At 36.0% G+C, this 22,624-nt stretch overlaps 1 protein-coding gene across 5 annotated transcripts in view; it reads left to right on the top strand.

Annotated features, from left to right (window-relative positions):
* The first annotated feature begins 9,638 nt into the window (after positions 1-9,638).
* Positions 9,639-22,624, top strand: part of drn (zinc finger AN1-type doctor no) — a 41,565-nt gene continuing 28,579 nt past the window's right edge. For 2 of the 5 annotated variants that reach the window (XM_089104614.1, XM_089104619.1), the window contains exon 1: positions 9,639-9,717. The gene's annotated coding sequence lies outside the window, so the exon portion shown is untranslated. Of the gene's footprint in view, positions 9,718-18,461; positions 18,482-22,624 lie in introns of those variants that run through there. The other 3 variants (XM_089104615.1, XM_089104617.1, XM_089104618.1) reach the window with 3 other exon arrangements.

Consider the following 22,624-nt stretch of genomic DNA (forward strand, 5'->3'; position numbering starts at 1 on the left):
TTGCTTTTGTCTTGTTGTTTATAGTAATAATTAATAGTAATTATATTTCAACCCTTCATACAAATACACGTAAAGGCTCGAAGGAGTTATGAAAACGAAAGAAAAAAATAACGAAAAAATCACACAACGCTACAAAACAAAATTAAACTGCGTTAACTATGGAAAAGAGAAAACAAACGAAAACAAAATCACGATTTTAATGCACAGGACTAGCCAATGGAAAGTCGTGGATTGTTCTATTTTGACTTTTGAAACGTGTATACAACTCATCCATTTTCTTACTTAACTCAAAAATATAATACCTCTGCCGAACATGAGAGTTTCTTAACCATATGGGACTTTCCAATGAATATTTGCAAATCCGAAAAAAAATTGAACGAATTTAGCTACGTTAGGTTTTACCAAAGCAATTCCATAAAGGGGTTAAATAAGGACAAATGTGGCGCGAACATGGCGTTATGGAGACGATCGAGCGTAATTTTCTCAAATGGACCTTTAGTTCATGCTAGCATACCGTAAGTTTTCCGCAAGTGCTGCAATAACTAGATTTTTAGTAGCTTTGATAGAATTCCCATATTGAAGTCCGAGATACTCAAACTTATTCTTTTGGACAACTGTCTTCCCGCAAACATCAACAACACGATTTGACAATGTTTCGTTGTTCAAAACGAAGAGTTCAGTCTTAGACGGCTCTATTGTTAGCCCAATATCACCAAGTGCAGACGAAACGGCGTTAATAGCTTTCTGTTGAGATTTTAAATTATCCCTTATCAAAAGTAGATCATCTGCGTAAAATAAATGATTAGCGTCAATTCCATCATCTATTAAAAAATCTTCTATCGATTTTGTCGCAGAACGTATTGCATTGTTAAATATCACAAGGCTGATTACTGAGCCTTGTTTAACTCCCCTACGTATATCTATAGGTCCAGAAAGCTGTCCGGCAGACCGAATTCTTACTTGAGATTTTCGATACCATTACCACAGGGAATTACAAACAAAGGGATCAACTCCTGCCCTTAGTAGTGACAAGACTAGTAGTAAGGCCCTTAGTAGTGGGCTAAAATTAGTTATTATTATCATTATTATAGTACTCGATTTCTGGTCGCATGTTTGGAAAGCACATTTGCAATTAATTTAAAATGATGCTAAATTTTTTGATAAAATGATGCGAATTATCAATGGGGTCATATTGACCTTACTTAGGATTAATTCAGTCCCCCTAAGAGGAAGGTTTTTTTCAATTTTGGCTGAAAATAGGGCCAGGAACGAGGGATGTTTTTTAACTACTCTGAACTATCAAGGGCTAAAATAAAGAATTTTCAGTTTATATTTATTTTTATTTTTTCGAATCAATGTTTTACATTGCTGCAACATGCGTTAAACTATAAACAATGCTTCAATTGAACATCAAAACGAGTCTTTCAGTCTGGACGCATCGTTAGAACGAGTTTTTTTTTGCGGCTCCCCTGCTTAAGATGAAAAACCGTTGTTTCTGGTCCCTGTTACATTAAAGGAAATCTCCGTTTGCTGCATAATATTTTCCACGAAAGGGCTCTATTTCGGCCACTTACTTTCCGTAAAGGGCTGCGGTCCATATTTCGTAAAATAAAAGTGGTGCATAGGGGCAACGATCACAGTAAACTAAAAAGAAGCAAATTTGTTCAAATAAAACTTTCAGGAGAGAAAAAGACCAGTGCCAGTTTCTTAGAAAAGATAGAAGAGCCGAAAATGTTCAATCTTCCAAACATTTTCTTTGAGAAAGTCCATAGAGCTTCGCCTAAAATCCTCATGGCGCCTTGGGACTTCACCTATGATTTTTTTTTTCCCTCTTTTTTTGCAGAGACTTCAAAAAAAGAGTTGTCCGAATCGCGGATAGTGGATTAATTTTAAAGCTGTGCTATTCCATGGGTAAAGCTTAAGAATACCTCCTCAAATGGATAATTGGATTTGACTTAGCTTTATTTTTCTTAGGTGTTTAACAATTTATTTGCTCTAGTTGGATAATGTGTAAATAGTATGTTCTTCATAAGAGAGCTCAGTGTTTTCTTTTGGGGGATTCAAGGTGTACAAACCTTATTTCCAGAAGCCTAAAAAAGAAAAGGGAAAGAATATGGCACCAAATTTTTACAGTCCAAAACGGGGGTGCTGATCTCGGTATCCTGTCCCTTCAGCCAGGAAGTGCAATGGGAGGTTTGGGGCCAACAATTCTGTCTACAGAATATATCTGCGGAAAACTTATCAACACTTTGCTCCTGAATATCCACTAATTTAAAAATCCTGATTAGCGAAAATGAACTACGAAGAAAACTGCGGTTGTAAGACATGCAACGACAGGCATCACTACGAATCACAAGTGAAAATGATGGACGATGAAATCTTGGGTTAGAAGACAAGCGACGGTAAGGATTACATCCAATCGTTATTTTCTTCAAGTTTGACCACTCCAGATACGGATTCGTCGCTGGTGCATTCCAGAGATCAAAGAATTAGCAGATCTGGAAAATAGAATTTCAAAACTTCATCTTCCAACTTCTAACTGGACCGATTTAGATTAATCGTCAAGCACACTTAATTCCCACGAATTCAAGGAAAATACAAAGCTCAGAATACTTATTCTTCTAAAAGTTCTTATAATTAGTATTGACTTTGATGAAATGCCATGTACGAAGGAATTAATAACGAGAGGAAGAGGGGGTCAAAATTTGGCAGAACGACAAAAATATGCGAACCTATAAACATTGTAGGAAGGTTATGCAAAAATTTGAACATCCTGAAATGTCTGGTGGCGTATGATTTATTCCTAGATAATTTATATCTCAAAAGTTACTCTACAGGAGTAATTCCATGTGTTTTCCCCATAAATACTGACAAAGCAGTAAGCTTGCATTTCGAAACACAAGACAAATAAGAGCAAAATTAGACTGCTTTGGCCACAACAAATAATAATGAAGAAAAATCTAGTCTACATTAGCACGGTGTACTGTACACATCACCTCGGATGAAAACGCCGTCGATGTAATCTTGTGGGAAAGTTTGGATGTAGCCTAAGTTATATGTTTCTATTGGTAAACCATCCTAATTTTTATAAAGTAATGCTTTGCTCTGTCTTTATGCATGCAGACAGATTATAGATTTTAGGTTTAGGCTGACAGGTTCTGTTCAAATGGGAAAAGGTGGCTTGACACAAATAATTTCCATCGGAATCTTTGCGCTTTTTGACTATTTCTGGGAAACCTGGGATCTATATAAGAAAGAAAAATATTGAGGTTTCACAGGAAATTTTGAATTATTTCCCTGTTGCAAACAGAAAAATGAGTTTAACTAGAGGTGTGTTCAAAGCCAGTAATTTTTTAGGGTTTCAACAAGATAAGATTTACACATGACTCGATATAAGTTTGTTTCCCTTGTATGGAAGAATGAACCAAATATTTTCTTAACCAGTAAACGACAAATTTTACATTCTCTTTTGTTGAGAATCTTCTTATTATTTTTGTTTAGATTGGTCTAGTGTCACAAAAATTAATTGAGTTACATTGTGTTGACGTTCTCAGTCCTTGAGTATGTATCAAATTCTTGATACACACAGTGTCATGTAGGATGCAATTTTCTCGAGTATACTTTTGAAAACTCAAAAGGGGAAATACAAAAAAAAAACATTTATTATTCAGAAATGCGTCTATAGCAGAGATCATGCCAAATAACTGAAAAGAGAAAACTGGAACAGCACCAAAATCAGATAGATTCTACTGTAAGAGTTATATAATTAAAATGGCTGAATGATTTTGAAGCTAACAGAAACATCAAAAAACTTCTTGAAAAAGAAATGACAGCATTTACTAGATTGTGACCTTTTTTTAGCTAAAGTTATGTTGAATATCCTAAATATTGTTTTTTCAGCATTAACTCAGTAAAGTAAAGTGACGCTAGCTTTTTAGATGAAGATCAGAAATTGTTCTAAACCAAGGCTAATGAAAATACTTTTTGCTGTCGCTTTCATGCGAAGTAGATACACTAATAAACTCACAACTGTTCTTGCAGAGTCGGTGCATTTTATCAAGTAAATAACCAACAGCGAAATCGGAAACAAGCAATCGAATAGAAGATCATTTACATTATTTTACTACAATGACGCTTATACTTTCAACAAACTTGGGTGAAATCAAATCAAAAACACGAAAATAGTCGCTATTCTGTTAAAGCTATTGGAATTTATTGTTATTTGATATACTAATGCCGCATATAATCATGTTGTAAAAAAGTTTATGCAGTCCCTTTGGTCTCTTCATTTCAAAATTGGTCTCTTCACACAATTAAATAAAAAACAAGTTTTTTAAACTGAAAGTAAGGAGCGACATTAAAACTTAAAACGAACAGAAATTATTCCGCATATGAAAGGGTCTGTCCCCTCCTCAACGCCTCGCTCTTTACGCTAAAGTTTTTATTGTTTTAAAAAATAGAGTTGTGAGAAAGTTTTTATTTTTTTTAAAAATAGAGTTGTGAGAAAGAGTCAAAGAGTTTTTATTGTATTAAAAAATATAGTTGTGAGAAAGTTTTTATTGTTTTAAAAAATAGAGTTGTGAGAAAGTGTTTATTGTTTTAAAAAATAGAGTTGTGAGAAAGAGTCAAAGAGTTTTTATTGTTTTAAAAAATATAGTTGTGAGAAAGTTTTTATTGTTTTAAAAAATAGAGTTGTGAGAAAGAGTCAAACTTTAGCGTAAAGAGATAGGCGTTGAGGAGGGGAAAGTCCCTTTCATAAACGTAACAATTACTGTTCGTTTTAAGTTTTAATGTCGCTCCTTACTTTCAGTTTAAAATTTTTTTTTATTTAATTTCTGATTGTTTTTTAGTTAATGTAGCTTTTATTTTGGCTCACCGTCATTGAATAAGTAAACAAAATTTGCATAAAAATTTTACTTTTCTTTTGCTAAATGGCTGTCTCTAAATTTGGTTCTGACATAATTTACAAATTAACTTACGTAACGAACTTCTAGATTCGTATATTTTTCTTCTGGCAAAAATACAAAGTTGCAGATTTTTGCAGATATGAGCTTGAAACCTATGTAATAGGGTTTTCTGATACGCTGAATCTGACGGTGTGATTTTCATTAAAATTCTTTCACTTGTAGGGGATGTTTCCCTCTCCTTAAAAAATCAGGTAAATTTTCTCAGGCTCGTAGCCTTTGATGAGTAATACTAAAGTTAATAAAATTTATATATTTAAAATCAGCATTATAAGCCCATTCTTTTGATACATTTATTGACATCAAAATTCTGTTTTTAAAAGTTTCAATTACTATTGAGCCTTATCGCTTGTTTTTTTCTTATTGTTTTTTTTTTATTACGTACATGTTATTACGTATATGAGGGGGTTCTCCCCTTAGTCAATACCACGCTCTTTACGTTAAAATTTAAAATTTTAATTCACAAAACTCTGAATCACAAAGGCCGTTTATTTAGAATAGATATATCTCTTTTGAAAGCACTAAAAACAACTGTAGCTTAAAGAGAGAGGTATTGACTTGGGGGCGAACCCCCTCATATACGTAATAATTTCTGTTCGTTTTAAGTTCTAATGTTGCTTCTTACTTTCAGTTGAAAAAACTTGTTTTTTTTAAATTTAATTATAAAATAAAAGTTCAAAACAGGGATAAAATCCTTTTTAATAGACAGTGTATAGACAATTCACAAAAAATACCAGATATTTCGGTCACATATACAGTGACCGTCATCAATAGTAAAACTAAACTAAAACAATTTAAAACAAAAGTTTATATACGAAATCAAATAAAACTATATATTGTTTAAATCTCTAATTCTTTTCAAAGCAAAGGCGGAAGCTAGCCTCTTTGACCTTCTTGGATTCGGTTCATTAGAGTTCAATGATATAACGTTTGGACAAAGGTCAACTACATTGGGTGAATTGAACTTTACTCTATCCGATTTTAATAAATTATCATAGATAGAGTTCAGCCCATATTCACCTGTATCCCGATTCCAAGCAATATTCTTGAATAAGATTTTCTTTATTTCAAGAGTTTCACGGAAATTTTGCTTTAAACCCCGATCCCTAGAAATCAAAGAGACATTCTCGAACAAAATAAAATGGTCTGGAAAATTAAAAATATATTCTGAAACGGCTGAATTAAATTTTTCAGACTTAGAATCTTGCTTTACAGCCGAAGAAATATAATTTTTATGTGGTAATAATCTCATTTCCAAACTCTGGTTAGTACGTCCAACATATGAGCTTCCGCAAGTACATAGGATCTGATAAACCTCACTTTGTTGCCCCAGTGAAGTTAGACCCTTCCCAGAATTCAGAAAACTACCCAAAGTATTATTACTCTTTAAAGCTACCCTTAGACTATTGCTTTGTGAAATTCTTTTAAGTTTTTCACTTAGCCCTGGTACATATGGTAAAGAACAAAAAACATCTTTCTCCTGAGTTGTCTCCAAGACTTCCTTAGAAATTTCTAGAAACCTTATCCTTCTTCTTGAAAAAGTCTGGTTAATTAACCACTCTGGATACATGTTGCTTATTAGTATTTTCCTTAGAAAAGACAACTCCTCCTCAACAAATTTTGGAGAGCAAATACTAAAGAACCGGTCAATTAAAGAAATGATCAAACCAATTTTTACTTGGCGAGCGTGACAGGAACTATAAGACAAAAATCTATTGTTATATATCGGTTTTCTGTAAATTTTAAAATCCAGACTATTTTGATTTTTCAAAAGAAGAACATCAAGAAAATGAAGTTTCCCGTTCTCTTCCAATTCAACAGTAAACTTTAAATCCCCCCCCCCAAACAATTAAGTTGTTCCAAAAATCCTTTTAATTCTTCTTCCCCATAATCCCATATTGAAATAATGTCATTCATATACCGGCCCCAGAAAATATGTTTTAAAAAATATGAATCTAACGCAATTGTTTCAATATTCTCCACAAAGATACTAGCTAATAAAGGGGATAAAGGGGCCCCCATAGGTAAACCATTTATTTGTTCGAAATACTCCCCTCTGAATTAAAAAAAATAAGAGAACTTATTGCACAACCTTACTAAATACATAATTACAGAAACTTCCAAATCTGTTTTGCCACTAATCAAATCCAAATTTCTTAACAGCTTTCCTTCTAGATGAGTTTCGGCTGCTTCTACATCAAAATTTGTGTACATTGATACAATTTAGAAGCTTGAAAACAAAGAACTTGAAGAAATTTCTACTTTTTTCAGTTTTTCAACCAAATGCAAAGAATTCTTAATATACGAAATTTGTGTAGACAAAAGTAGTATGCAGACTGACACTAACCACTTGCTCAAAACATTTGTTGGTGACCTTGTACTTGACACAATTGGTCGTAATGTTAGGCTTATGAATTTTTGGAAGTCCATATAATTTAGGGCACAAGGAACTGCGTGGCAGGCATTTGTAATAAAGTTGAAGTGTAATTTTTCCTTCATCATTTAAGCACTTCAATTCGTTCTTAAACTTATTTGTAAAAGAGTCTGTTGGATTATACGACAGCTTTTTGGAAGTTTTTTCATCATTTGGTAAACTTTTTAATTTTGATTCGTAGTCCTCAATATTTATGACAACTTAAGTGTTACTCTTGATCTGCTTTTTAATGGTAATTGAACCATCCTCTTTTAGTTTTTTAGAATGCTTATGTTTTTGATGGTCGTACTAGGAAATCCCGGTTTCAATACAAAATTAGACAGGGTTTTTACGGTAGAAGCTCGTACTAAGCTAACATCTTTTATAAGATTTGCGTTTTTATGCAAAGATGTTTCTATTGAAGAGATAATGTCTTCCACGAGGTCTTTATCCGACTTAAAACAAAATTTCGGACCCTTTTCAAGCACTGATCTTGTATCGTTAAAGTTCTTGATCAAAAATTAACCACACCTGGTCCAAGAATTGACGAAGGTATTACCGCATTATTTGTTGATATTTTCGAAAACTTTTTTTTAGCAATCTTTCTCTGGAAAGGCAAAAGTCATGATTGGAGTGATTTTTTCCTGTTTGTTGAATAAAACAAAGGCAGTGTGGTCTCCGAAATTATCTACGTTTAATTTAATTTCTGATCGTTTTTTAAATAATGCTCGGAAATACGGCACCCCCTTCATAGAATTGTCCCTTACCCCAAAGAAACATCCTCCACGGAAAGATTTCCCGAGTAACCCCCTCCTCCCGCCCCACCCCCCACACCAGAAAAAATCCTTCCTGAAAATGTCTGTATACTTCCCAATAACCAATACAATATCTAAGCAATGGGCAAAGTTCATGACTTGCAGCCCTTCCCCTGGGAACTTTGGGGGATTAAGTCATCCTAAAAGATATATTTATTAGATTTTCGACTATGCTGAACAAAATGGCTATCTCAAAATTTTAATTGGGTGACTTTGAGAAAAAAATGAGCGTGGAAGGGAGCCTAGTTGCCCTCCATTTTTTTGGCCACTTAAAAAGGCCACTAGAACTTTTAATTTCCGTTCCAATGAGCCCTCCTACGATATTCTAGGACCACTGGGTAAATACGATTATCCCTGGGGAAAAAAACAAATAAACACGCATCCGTGATCTTTCTTTTGGCAAAAAATAGAAAATTCCACATTTTTGTAGATAGGAGCTTCAAACCTCTACAGTAGGGTTCTCTGATACGCTGAATATGATGGTGTGATTTTCATTAAGGTTCAATTGCTTTTAGGGGGTCTTTCCCCCTTTTTTCAAAAATCAGCCAAATTTTCTCAGGGCTGTAACTTTTGATGGGTAAGTTTAAACTTGATGAAACTTATATATTTGAAATCAGAATTAAAATCTGATGCTTTTGATGTATCTATTGGTATCAAAATTCCGTTTTTTAGAGTTTCGGTTACCATTGACCCGGGTTGCTCCTTACTTACAGTTCGTTACCAAGAACTGTTTGATAAAACTTATACCAAAATTTTATTTCTCTTGAATACAGCACAAAGGAAGAAGACGTCCAAGGGGCAATTATAATGCAGTGTTTGCTAATAATAAAGAATCATCAAGGACATGAAGTGAATCGCCACAATGGTGAACTCTTCATGAACATTCTGACATAGATTTACCTGAAACCATAGATCTGGCATGAATATAATTATAATTAAGTTAAATCCCATGCTACCTCCAGAAACTTTGCACAATAAAACGTTGCAAATAAAAAAAAATTCAACCAGACTTTTCAGTACTTTAATATATTTTCTCCTCATAGTTTGAGAGGTTTTAGCACAAATCCAAAGTTGAACATCGTTTGGTGTGATAATCTCCAAAGCACCCTCAGTCAACTTTTAAAATAGTTGGCTGCTTTGTCATTATTATGGGATCCAAATTTCTAGTATACTTAACAAAAAAAATGAACAATTTCCAAGATATGATATTACTAGTAATTTATCGCATTAAAGCAACAATTGGATTCGAACTCTGGTTCCTGTATTACCAAGCAGAGATCAAACCCACTGTACCACCACACGACCTATGATATTAGTAAAGTCGGAGTACAGCCCCAAAAGACCCGTGATGAGAAGAAGAATGACATAGCCTTTTATAGCGCCATCTAAACAACAAGACGCTTAGAAAATCAAAATCACTATCATCAGCTTCCTTGCGTATGACAACATTGGGATTTTCCACCATATTTGTCAATAAATTGCTGAGTAATTATTTGTACTTTTAACAAAGGATTTCTTGAGTTTGGTAACTTTTATTTTTGGGGTTCTTTATGTGTCAGTGAAGTATTTCTTGTGATATTTTGAATCTATTTATACAGCCTACTGTAAGCCTAGGCTAGTCTCTATCATCGGATCCTATTTGATAGAACCCCAGGCTAATGTAGGATGAAACAACTAGGCTACTTCAACAAAAAATTCCCCACTTTTTAATATGAACTGTATTTATTGCGGTAAATAAGAGTGACCAACAGAAAATAGTCTGTTCAAAGGCGCGCAACCAAAGCTATTGATGGATGCAAGAACCGACTATCCATCCTGCCTGAACGAACTACAGCTCCCAACACTCGTCTACAGACGGCAGAGGGGCAATGTCATGGCTTACAAGCTACTGCATTCTGATTCCTCTTCTCAGAGTCCTTTACAACTTGACAAATCATTCAGGACAAGAGGGTTTAGTAAGAAGCTGCTCCAGAAGAGAGCTCACAGCAGACTCCACAACCACTACTTCTCCAATAGAGTGGTGGGCCCCTGGAACAGTCCTCCCAATGCAGCTGTCACCGTTCCCTCTGTCAATGCATTCAAGATTGCCATTGATAAGAATTGGTCCACCAAACCATGGAAAACAGAGTGGGACGCCCCTGAACCAGTGACTCCCCATCGTCACTGACCAGCAACTCTACAGGATCTTTCCTTGTTTTGCTGGACAATGTGATATAAGGTAATTTAAGGTAAATTTTTTGCTATCATATTATTCACTAATGAATAAAGTAAACATACAACTTGATATCTTTTTGTGCTCTTTCCAAATGTAATAATCATTTTTGTCAGAAATGAATTTTACCCCCCCACCCCTATATATATACCAGTCCAGGGTATATATTTGGGTAAATTTTTACCAAATTTTATTATTGACTTACAAATAAAGTTAATAGGCTATACCACTCAAAACCTTTTTTTTATGCTCTTTCCAAATATAATATTCATTTTTATTGGAAATGAATTTTACCCCTAAACCTAAATGCCAATTCAGGGTATATATTTGCGCATTAGGGGGGGGGGGGTAAAGTTTAACCTTACTTCCCATTTACATCAGCAATAAAATTTGCCCCCCCCCCTTAATGTGCAAATATATACCCTGAATTGGCATATATTGGGGTGGGGGTGAAATTCATATCTGGCAAAAATGATTATTATATTTGGAAAAAGCTTAAAACAAGACATCAAGTGGTACTTACTACTTACTTAGGTCCTGGCCATCCTCATGGCATGTTTTGGGGTCACTCCTCTTGCTAGCTCATGTGTAAGGGCAGTAAATATTTACCAAATCATATTATTGAGTTACAATTATAGTGAATATGGTAGATATCTACCAAATCATATTATTGACTTATGCATAATGTGAATATACCACTCAATGCCTTTTTTATGCTGATTACAAATATAGTAATCATTTCTATCGGATAGGAATTTTATTCCCCTCCCCCCTAGCCTATATATGTCAATTCAGGGTATATATTTCTACATTAGGGGGGGCTGCCTTTTTTATGCTGATTACAAATATAATAATCATTTCTAATGGAAATGCATTTCAGCCCCCCCCCCCCTAACCTAACCTTAGGTGGTAAATTTCTACTAAATCATATTATTGAGTTAGGAATAAAGTGAATACACCATTTGATGCCTTTTTTATGCTGATTACAAATATAATAATCATTTCTATCTGAAATGAATTTCAGCCCCCCCCCCTATATATGTCAATTCAGGGTTAGGTTAGGTTGTAGAAATATATACCCTGGGTAAAGTTGTACAAAATCATATTATTGAGTTAAAACAAAAGTGAATACACCATTCAATGCCTTTTTTTATGCTGATTATGAATATAATAATTATTTCTATCGGAAATTAATTTCCGCCCCCCCCCCTCCTATATACGCCAATTCAGGGTTTGGTTAGGCATAGCCTATATAGGTGGGGGGGGGGGGCTGAAATTCATTTCTGATAGAAATACTTATTATATTTGTAATCAGCATAAAAAAAGGCATCAAATGGTGTATTCACTTTATTCCTAACTCAATAATATGATTTCATAGAACTTTACCAGGGGGAGGGGCTGAAATTCATTTCCGGTAGAAATGATTATTATATTCATAATCAGCATAAAAAAAGTCATTGAGTAGTATATATCATTTTTGCAGGAAATGAATTTTATGCCCACCCATATTTATACAATTCAGGGTATATAGGCCTATTTGCACATTAGGGGGTGAGGGTAAATTTTATTTATGATATGAATGAGAGGTAAGTTTAAACTGTCCCCCCACCCTAATGTGCAAATATATACCCCAAATTGGTATATATAGGGGTGGGGGTAAAATTCATTACCAACAAAATTTATTATTATATCTGGAAAGAGCATAAAAAAGGCATTGAGTGGTATGCTTACTTTATTCATAACTCTGTAATATGATTTGGTAAGTATTTACTGTAAGGGCTTGGTATGCTGCTTTATCTGGTGTGATACATGATGACTGGGCTATCTTGACATTGTTGAAATAGAAGTTCTCCATCCATCATTTTCATGGTCTGCCTTGTGGACAAAGGCCATGGAGGGATCCTTCAAGGGCAATTTTTGGGAGACACTCAGCTCCATTCACTTGACATGGCTGAACCAGTGCAGTTGTTACTCATTGGTTTTACTTAGAATGGTTTCAGTAGACTGAAGCCTTCAGTGGACTTCCACATTTGTGATTCAGTCAGTGTATTTGATTCTAGCAATACAATGGAGGCATCTCATCTCAAAAGCTAGAAGTTTTCTTTTGTCTTTGGTTTTCAGAGTCCATGTTTTACATCCATAAATAACTGGGGATTACTAAACTGTTGAATAGGCACATTTTGAGTTTGTTGGCTAGGTGGTTGCTTTTCCAGAGGTTGGCTAGTCTTCGGGAGCTAGATCTAGCAACTACAAGTCAACATTCCAGGTCAGAGGTATGGCAATTACCTGAGGAGAGTAGGCTACCAAGGTACAGGAAGTGGTCAACCATTTCAACCTGTCTCCTGCCTATGGTGATAATGGGCAGGTTGTCTAGTTTATGTCTTGTAGTTACCATGACTTTGGTCTTGCTGGCATTGATCTCCATCCCAAACAGCTTTGTGGTATTGTAGATTTTATCAGCTTGTGCCTGCAGTTCTTGTGTAGAATTGGCTAGCTCAACAATATCATCAGCATAGACAAGATTGTCTATCAGCAGCCCTCCTATTATTGCATCATATTCCATCTGCATCAGTGACAGAATGACATTTAGAAAGAGGTTGAAGAGATGTGATGATAAGATGCAACCCTGGAGTAGTCCTGATAGAGTTGTGAACTCTTCTGACAGCCCATCAATGGTTATTACTTGGCCTCTGAACTGGTTGTACAGACTCTTGATTACTTGGATTATCTCATAAGGGATCTCATAGTGAAGGAGGATTTGCCAGAGTCCTTTGTGCCATATCAGGTCAAATGCCTGACAGAAATCAACAAATAGTTAGTAGAGTTCCTGGTTGAATTTGATGTATCATTCCATGAGTTGTTCAACAACAAATATCTGATTGATTGTGGATCTTCCAGGGCAGAAGCCAGCCTGATATTCTCCAATAGCAAAGGCAGTAGTAGCTTGTAAGCATTGCAGTAGGACTTTTGTCAGGACACATGACTGATGGCTCATGAGGTTGATCAGTTGGTAGTTTCCATGCTCTTTCTTTGGCCCCTTTTTGTGAATAGGTACAGTGGCAGCCTTGCACCACTGACAGGGTGCATGGCCAGTTTCCCAGGCTGCAGACACAATGGCATGGTACAGATCAGTTACATCATCTGATCCAACATTAATGAGTTCAGCAGTGACTCCATCTGGGCCAGGGGCTTTTCCTTGTTTGAGCAACTTGATTGCTGACTCAGTTTCTGACTTGAGTGAGGGTGGTGGTCTGAGTTCTTGGTCAGGTATGGGGAAATGGGTTAGTATTTCAAGGTCTGGAGCTACTGGTGGATTCAGTTTATTATTAAAGAATTCTTTCCATCTTTCAAGTTTCATCTTTGAATTGCTAATCTCATTTCTGTCTTTGTTCAGGATCACTGATGTTTGCAGCTCTTTTTTCCAGCTTAACTCACATACCATTCTGAAAACTGCTCTGCTGTTTCCCTTCTTGAACAGTACTTTGCAGTCTTTGTATTTCTTCTGCAGGTGGTTATGTAGTGCCTTTCTGATCTCTCACTCTACTCATCTTTTGAGGAGCTTGTAAGTATCCAGGCTGTGGCAGTCAGATTTATTACAAAAAAGTCACTTATCCTTCAATAGTGCAATGATCTCATCTGTGATCCATGGTTTTTCATTGGGAGTTTTTCATCTGAAGACATCATTTGCTCTCTTGATGATTGCTGATGTTGCCTGCTCTGTCATGGAGTCTTTCTCATTAGCACTGGTCAAGGGACAATGATTTGCCAGGATCTCTCAAAATTTTTCAGATAGAGTGGAAGTGTAGGCCTGCCTTTTTTTGGGATCTTGTCGCAGATCCACCCAGAATCTTGGGATTTTTGTTGCTTTTTGCAATTTTCTCATTCTTTGCTTGAACCTTGACATCAGGAGAGTGTGGTCAAAGTTGAAGTCTGCTCCAGGTAATGCTACTGTGTCTAGTACGAAAGACTTCCAGCACTTCAATATCAGCATACAATCAATCATGTTCTTGGTTTTACCATCTGGGGAGCTCCAGGTCACTACATCAATAGCAGTGTTTGAACATTATATTCATTACAAATAACTCATTTTCTTGGCAGAAGTCCAGTAATTGTTTGCCTCTTACATTGAGTTTACTGTGACCAAAAGGCCCCATTATATCAGACCAACCAGTATTATCCATACCTACTATAGCATTAAAGTCCCCCATGACAATCAGTACGTCTTTCTTATGGATTTGGTGAATGATGCTTTGTAGTGTGAAATAGAATTCATCACATTCTTCCTCACTTCTGGCAGAGTCTGGGCCATAGACTTGGACAATAGAGATATTCTTGGCAACTCTCTTCAGCTGTAAGAGGGTTATTCTTTCTGAGACTGGGGTGAAAGAGATTAGGTATTTTTTGGCAGTTGGTGATACAAAGAATCCCACACCTTTTCAATGAACTCTGTCCTTGCGGCCAGACAACAAGAGGGAGGCTCCAGAGAGGTTTTCCTCACTTGTTCTAATTTTCCCAGTCTGGCAAGTGTTCAGATGTTTAGCATGCCAAAGTGTAGGGTGTTTTTTGTTGGAATGGAACAACCATGTGGATTTTTGCCCCAGGTGGGAGTTTGCTGGCTGCCCCAGACACTGTAGCATGTAAAATCACATTATCCTCATTCAAAGTTGGTTGTTCGTTGGTTACCCTGGACATGGTAGCATGTAAAATTGCATTATCATCATTTAAAATTGGTTGTTTGTTGGTTACCCCAGACATGGTAGCAGATGTTTGCATAATACTGAGCCCTTTTTTCATGATATTCAAGAGAGGTGGTTTCTTGGCTAAATGGGTGGTGGCAGCAAGCCACTCCTCTCCACCACCTTTCAGAGGCAGTCTATAGAGGGTCCTCCCACAATGGTGTTCTGCTTCACCATGCAGTTAAACCCATTGCTGGGAGAAAGTTTGCAACTAATGGGATGTGTCCACATGCCAATGGGCCCTGCTGAGTGTACATCCAAGGGGCCTTCTTCCTCCTCCACCTGAATTTACAGCCCCCAGGCCAGGGTGCCCCAGTTTCAATTAAGGACCACCAGGGACTGGGCCCCCCCATGGTCTGTGCCTCCTACTCAATGGAGGTACCCTACATATCTGTAGGGCATTCCCCTATCTGCCACTTGGGGATGCGCTGAGTGGCCAGGGGAGGCCCCTACTGAGAAATCTCAGAAAAATTTTTCTATATTTACACATTAGGGGGAAGGGGAAAAGTTTAAACTTACCTCTCATTTAGGCTACATCAGAAATAAAATTTACACCCCCCCCTAATGTGCAAATATATAGGCTACCCTGAATTCATGGTGTATCCTCTAGTTCTCATTGACTGGTCAGGTTCAATCATATTTTGTTGCAAGGACTGAGTATACAGTATTTTGTATGCCATGATGACATCCACACACTTCCATCAATAGGGGAGAGTAGGAATCTGTACCCTCTCCAGGCAAGAAGGGTAGTCTAGGCTTTTGCAACTGTATTTTTATTTAGTTGCTTGCCTTTGGACACTTGTTTTTTCTTGTCACCTTTATTTAATAGGGTTGCCACACACATACCAAATTCCAGTTTTGGTCAAGCTAGTCCTTTATATAGCTTTGGTGACCCACTGTGGAATGTTCTTTTTATAATTCCCAGGGTCTGGAGCTTTAGAGGCAACTGACTGAACATGTTGGCCAAACTTTAATTCTACATCCACAAGTATACTCAGGTCTCTTTCAGCATGGAAGGAATCAATCATCTGTCCAACACCATCTATTCCACACATGTGATACTGACCCCTCATATTCTGGTAAATTTTTTGCAAATCATATTATTGACTTACAAATAAAGTGAATATGCCACTTGATGCCTTTTTTATGGTCTTTACAAATATAATAATCATTTCTATCAGAAATTCAAATTTAAGCCCTTTTTGAGCTATTGAAAATGACGAAAATATAAAAACCTAACCTAGATACCCCCCCCCCCCAAAAAAAAAAAACAACCAAAAAACAACACTTTAAATATTGTATATGCAATTAAAACAATGCTATACATTGTATTTCTCTACAGCAGTGTCTTGCATCATCCTGTCAAAATGGGTTTTTCATTTAGTCTTCAGTTTGAGATATATAAAAGAGTGGGTATATTGAAGGAGTACCTGCAAAATTTAGTGTTAAAATTTTCATTTATCCTACTTAATTGTGGAAAGTCAGTGCTTGTGGATTAAAAAAAAGGATTTATTATGAAACAGTAAGTTTAAAACAAATGTTTTAAGCCTTTTTACATCCTATATATTTTTATATTTTTGTCATTTTCAAGAGCTCAAAAAGGGCTTAAGTTTGAATTTCCGATAGAAGTGATTATTATATTTGTAAAGAGCATAAAAAAAGGCATTAAGTGATATATTCACTTTATTTGTAAGTCAATAATAGAATTTTCAAAAATTTACCCATATTCTTTCTGCCAAAATGAATTGTCCTGCATTTGTTAATGTTGAGTTCTAACCTCCACAGTTTTGCTGAATCTGAGAGTTTGTCTAAGTCAGCTTGCAATAAGGCTTGAGTTTTGGCTGTTTTTGCAGGGCTGATGATTTTCAAATCATGATGAAACTTATGTATATATAATGAAGGTGAGCTAGGATGCTAATGCTGCTTGTCAGAACCAATCAACTTGTATACTCTATCCAAGACTGATATTGCACAGTGGTGCCTACTCTAAGCCACAGAACAATGATCTCCAGATCGCACCTATTTGATGGCTACTACTACTGAGTGGGCTTAAACTGCATATATCCTACTGAGTGGGCTTAAACTGCATCAGAAAGTTTTCTGAATAAGGTGATTAAGAGGACCTAATAGATCAACATGCAATTCTTTTAGAAGTTTTGGGTGTACTCCATCAGGTCCTACTGACTTATTTGGGTGTAACCGTTTTAGGCATGTCTTTACTTCTACCCTATTGACTGTAATCAGGGGCATAGGGGTTATGATTAGTGATTGGGCAGTATTTAAAAATTTTAAATGCTTTCTATGCATTTCAAATATGTTTCTGGTAGAGTATTAAAAATGTATTTTTAAGTATTTTTTTCTTGTATTTGAAATACAAAGTATGCTGACTTAATACTTAGAAATTATGTGGAGTGGCATATAATTGTGGATCAGCTAAAATGAAAGATGGATGGTGGGTAGGGTATTGTGTAGGGGGGAGGGTATTATCACATGCCTGAAAGAGTACATTTCAATGCCTAATGGTCTAATTCTGTATGGGCCTTCATAGCATGGGGATGGGGAGGTGTAGGAATTAATCTCTCATCTCCCTTCATTTAGAGATTAGACTAAGCCTCCCTTCTTATCTTCTGTCATTTAGACTGTGGTTATTGCAGGGTAATACTCCCTATATTATTATGGAAAATATTTCTGACATTTATTTTCATACTTTGTTAACCTAAACTGATTTGGATTATAAAATAATGATGTATAAGCACATTTTAGCAATTATGAACAAGAGATGGTGGATCATTTTGCAGATGTGGGGTTATATGCCTAAAATAGTACACTTTAATGGCCTAGTTTCTAGTTCTCATTGGGTCTTCAAATAAATATAAAATTAGTATTTAGGAATTGTGTTCTAATCCCTCTTGGTTCCTGCTAATATTTTGGTCTCTGCCTTCCATCTATCCCCACAGAATTTTCCATGGGGGAAGTTTTGCAGGAGGATTTTTTGTGAGGAAGGATTCTCTGGGTGAAATTTTCTACAGAGGTCAAAGGGTGTTTTTCTGCCATGACTTGAAAAACAATCAAAATTAAATATAGTTAAAAAAAAAATCTGGCTGAAAGTAAGGAGCAACATTAAACCTTGAAACTATCAGTAATTTTTTGATATATGAGTGGGGGGTTTACCCTCTTCTACCCCTCGCTCATTATGCTTAAGTTTTAGTGCTTCAAAAAGTTTTCTATTCCAAATAAATGGTCCTTGTATTTCAGCAGTCATTCTAAAAGACTTGGGAAAGAAGTCAAGCTTTGGTGTAAAGAGCAAGGGTTAAAGAAGGAAGCAACCCCCCTTCATACATGTAATAATTTCTTTTTGTTTTCAGCTTTAATGTTAGTACTTATGTTCAGCTGAAAAACTTGCTTTTTAATTTCAATAAATAAAGGGCAATTTTTTAGCTTGTGATGCTTAAGATTTGGTTGTTCCCTTGAAATCATAGAATCATAGTTCCCTTGAATTCCCTCATAGTACTACCTTTCTGAAGTGTAAAACACTACTCTATATAAGGAAACAGGCCCAAAATTATCTTGACTAAAATTGAACAATAGTTTCTTGAGCTGAGCAAAATTTCAAAACCTGTGTTTACTAGTTTTTGAATGCCTCTTTCTTAAGCTCTCTGATGTCTAGACACACCTGCCTTCAAAAGCCCTATTATTGCCTTTAAGATTATCCTTCTCCATAGGAGAGCTTCTTCCACACAGAGGTGGCTCCCAAAGTGAAAAACTCTACTTAAACTGATGCAGTAACTACAACTGTATGTAATTCTACCAAAACCCTGCAAATCATACCAAGTCTGAATACATTGATTCTTCTTTAAAACCAGAGATTCTGTTTTCATAAAGACAAGAGGAAAGATGTTGGTCTATTCATTCCTAGTACAATGATTTCAAAAATGTCTAATAAATTTAATGTGTCAATTGTTGTGTCAGAGATAAGAGATGAAGATAAGATATTTATTTAAAAAAATCACTATCACAAGCCCACAAAGGGCCGAATTCGGACTTTGGAGTCGACAATATAAATGGTTACACTAGAAATGCAAAGAACAACAACAAAATAGAGAAAACCATAATGAACAATCATTTAAAAGTCAATAATTAATACTGTAAAAAGTCAATTAAAAAATTAAAAAGATAAAAATTGGTCAAACTAAACTTAGAGCAAGACATAAATGCATTTAAATTAAAAGGGATACAAAGAAAGTGTCAATAATTCAACTACAGTAAATCAATAAAAAAGTTAAAAACAATAAAAACTGATCAAGAAAGGGGGGGGGGCAAGCAACTGAGTGCAAGAACCTGGGCAGTACCATAAACTAATAAAGAAAAATGAGGGAAAAAAAAGAAACTATTGAGGCATTTTATTAATTTTTTCTGTAATGAAGGGGATAAAAGTTCTTTCGTATCTGGAAGTAACACAGCAAGTGGGGGACAAAGCAGTGATGGGCTCAGAAACAGCTCAAGGCGGCCATAATCTTGATGGGGAGTGATGTTTGGGGAAAATACTCGCCGTCCGATGGTTTGTTATGGCATTTTTTGCAAAATGGAGGCACAACAAAAACCCTCCTTTGCTCAAGGGTTTTCAGACTAGCTTTTTTTAGGAGCAGAGAGTATGGCACCTTGCCTTCTTTGAAAATTATTCGCAAGGCCCTTTTTTGAATTGATTCGTTTTTTTCTGATTCTTTGTAAGAGATATCAGGGTGCCAAACTGGACAAGCATATTCTAGATTCAGGCGGACAAAAGACGTGTAAATTCTTAAGGAGTGGGAAGGGGGGACACTGAATTTATTTAGGAGATTAAGGAGGGCAACAGACGCATCAGCCCTATGAATGATGTCTTTAACGTGGATATCCCACTTTAAATTTGAAGAAACTGTGACGCCAAGTAGTTTAAATGAAGAAATAAAAATTTCAGGAGGGATAGGAGTAAGAAAACAGGGTGAGGATTTCAGGAAACAAATGGGCATTATCATGGACTTAGAGGGGTTTACTGTCATGTTTAAGTCTAAGGCCTCATCTCCAATTTCATTGAGGATACTCTAGGGTCACTTATTAAATTTCTGAAGCAAGTTTTAACAACCGTTAGGTCATCAACCAATTTCCATCAGTCAGGAAATTCCTTTGCAAGGCTGTTGATCATTACTGAAAAAAGGAGGGGACCTAGGAGAGTACCTTGGGGTATGCTGATGTGGACAGGGAGAGGATTTGAATAATTATTTTGGTATTTGAAACTTGTGATCTATTTGTTAAGAAGGAGGCAACTAATTTCACCAGTAAGGGATCAATATTGAACTCGTTGGCAAGTTTCTCAATTAAAATATTGTGGTTAACAAGGTCAAATGCTCTCTGAAGGTTGATGGAAATTAAATTTAGCCAGGAATAAGGCTTTTCAAGGATTTTCCTGATGTGATCAATAAGAGAAACAAGGTAATGGGAAGTAGAGGTGGATTTTAGGTTCCCAAATTGTTTCAAGACAGTAAGAGGTAGGATTTTTTCCTTTAGGCAATCTGCAAGTAATCCTTCATAAAGTTTCGAGAAAATATGAGTAAGAGTAATAGGCCGGACGCCTTCAAAACCAGGCTTTCCATTTTTCTTTTTCAAAGGGGTTATGAAACCCTGTTTCCAAATTGTAGGAATTTGCCCAGACTTGGCAATCTTGTTAAACAGGAAAGACAAGGGCTTAGACAAGAAATTGCCAAAGGCACTAATAAGAGGAAAGGGGATATCCAAAGGACAAATACTTGTCTTTCTTAGTTTTTGAATTCTTCTTTCTATCTAAGATGGGGAAACAGTGGGTAAAGAAGGGGAAAGGGCTCCTGATGATAATTGGTTGGACAGTGGTGGAAGGCTGGACAATGTAAGCAAGGAATTTATAGAGATTATTGGCAGTAATATCAGGGGACTCAGTTAGATTGAAGTTAAGCTGTTCAAGTCTCCTGCCACACAGCTTTTTAACCTCAGGATACCAGTTTTTTGGTTTATTAGTAAACAATACTTTGACCTTATTTTTGTAGTACAATTTTGCCAATTTGCCAATTTCTCTTTTAATTGATTTTCTTAGTTTACTGGCTTCATCTGGTTTACCATTTTAGAAAAGCTTCAATTTAGTTCTAATAAGTGTTTTTATAGTTTGGTTAATAAAGGGTTTGTCACTGGAGCAATTTTTAAATTTTTTTTTCTGGGAAGCAAATTTGATATTTGTCAATTAGCTTTTTGTGGAACAAAGCCATTTTCTCATCAATATTTTTTTAACTATAAACATCAGACCAGTCTTCAGTATTCAGCCACATACCAAAAGAAAGAAGACCAGAATTTTGAAGAGGGTGATAACTGCCATAAGTTTTTGAGAAAGAATGATTAATATTTGAGGAGGGGGATAAAAGAATCGAAAGATGATAACTCCCACCTAATGGAGGCAGAGCTGAGGGAGGGTTGTAAAAATTATACATATTAGTTAAAATAACATCAAGAGAGGTATTTCCCCGAGTCGTTGGTATTTTAACAATCTTCTTTACTTTAAGTGAGCAGTAAAAAGAATCCATTTTAATGTCATTGTCATCACCAACTAAAAATAGACCAGCATTGGGGTATTTAGAATTTACAAAATCAACAGTTGGCTGAAACTGCTGGATGAATTTACGTTTTGACTCGATATTTTGATTTGGGGAGTAATAGAAAACAGCTATTGCAATAATATTAAATGGACAAGGGAGAACTTTTGGTCTAATACTTAGCCAGAGGATTTCATTGTACTTGGATAAACTAAGGACTCGAATAACCTTTGGGTAAAGGTTACTCTTAGTAAAGAACAAAACACCACCACCTTTTTTTCCAAGTGGGTGGTCTAAAGGACAGACTTTAATAAACTTTGAATAATTTGTCAGGTGCAGAGACCCTGGGTCGTGGGACTGTACTTCCGTAAGTGGGACTGTACTTCCTTAATAGCTATAATATCGATTAGATTTGATTCTGAAAGCACCTAAAGTTCAGTAAGCTTTTCAAAATTAAGACTTTCAGGATTAGTAACTAACAGTTTGGGAAAAACAAACCGATTGGGGAATTTCAACAGGGATACTTGGAGTGTTTGAGAATTTCCTGGGTGGGGTTTCAATTTAATATTATGATGCTGCAGAGAAGTAGGGTAAGAGAAGGCTTTACCTTGGGGATTTGGAGGTGGAGGGAAGGGCGGGGATACAGCCGAAGCATGATGAGGAAGGTGCAACTTGTTTTCAGTTGTCGAGAAGTGCAAACAATTAGGATTTAATACAAGAAAATTATTAAATGCAAAAGGTCTCAGACCTGAGTCACCCTGGTAGGGTGGGCACAAGGGATTAAACGCATGGATTGGAGGCGGGAAAATATGGGAGGGAAATAAGACGGTGGTAGTTTCAGGAGGTTCAACTTGGGAGGGGTTAACTGGAGTGTTAAGAGGGAAGGGATTTTGC

This window comes from Artemia sp. Qi Xiang Cuo, chromosome 18 (genome assembly GCF_049724085.1).
Source record: "Artemia sp. Qi Xiang Cuo chromosome 18, ASM4972408v1, whole genome shotgun sequence".
NCBI lineage: Eukaryota > Metazoa > Arthropoda > Branchiopoda > Anostraca > Artemiidae > Artemia > Artemia sp. Qi Xiang Cuo.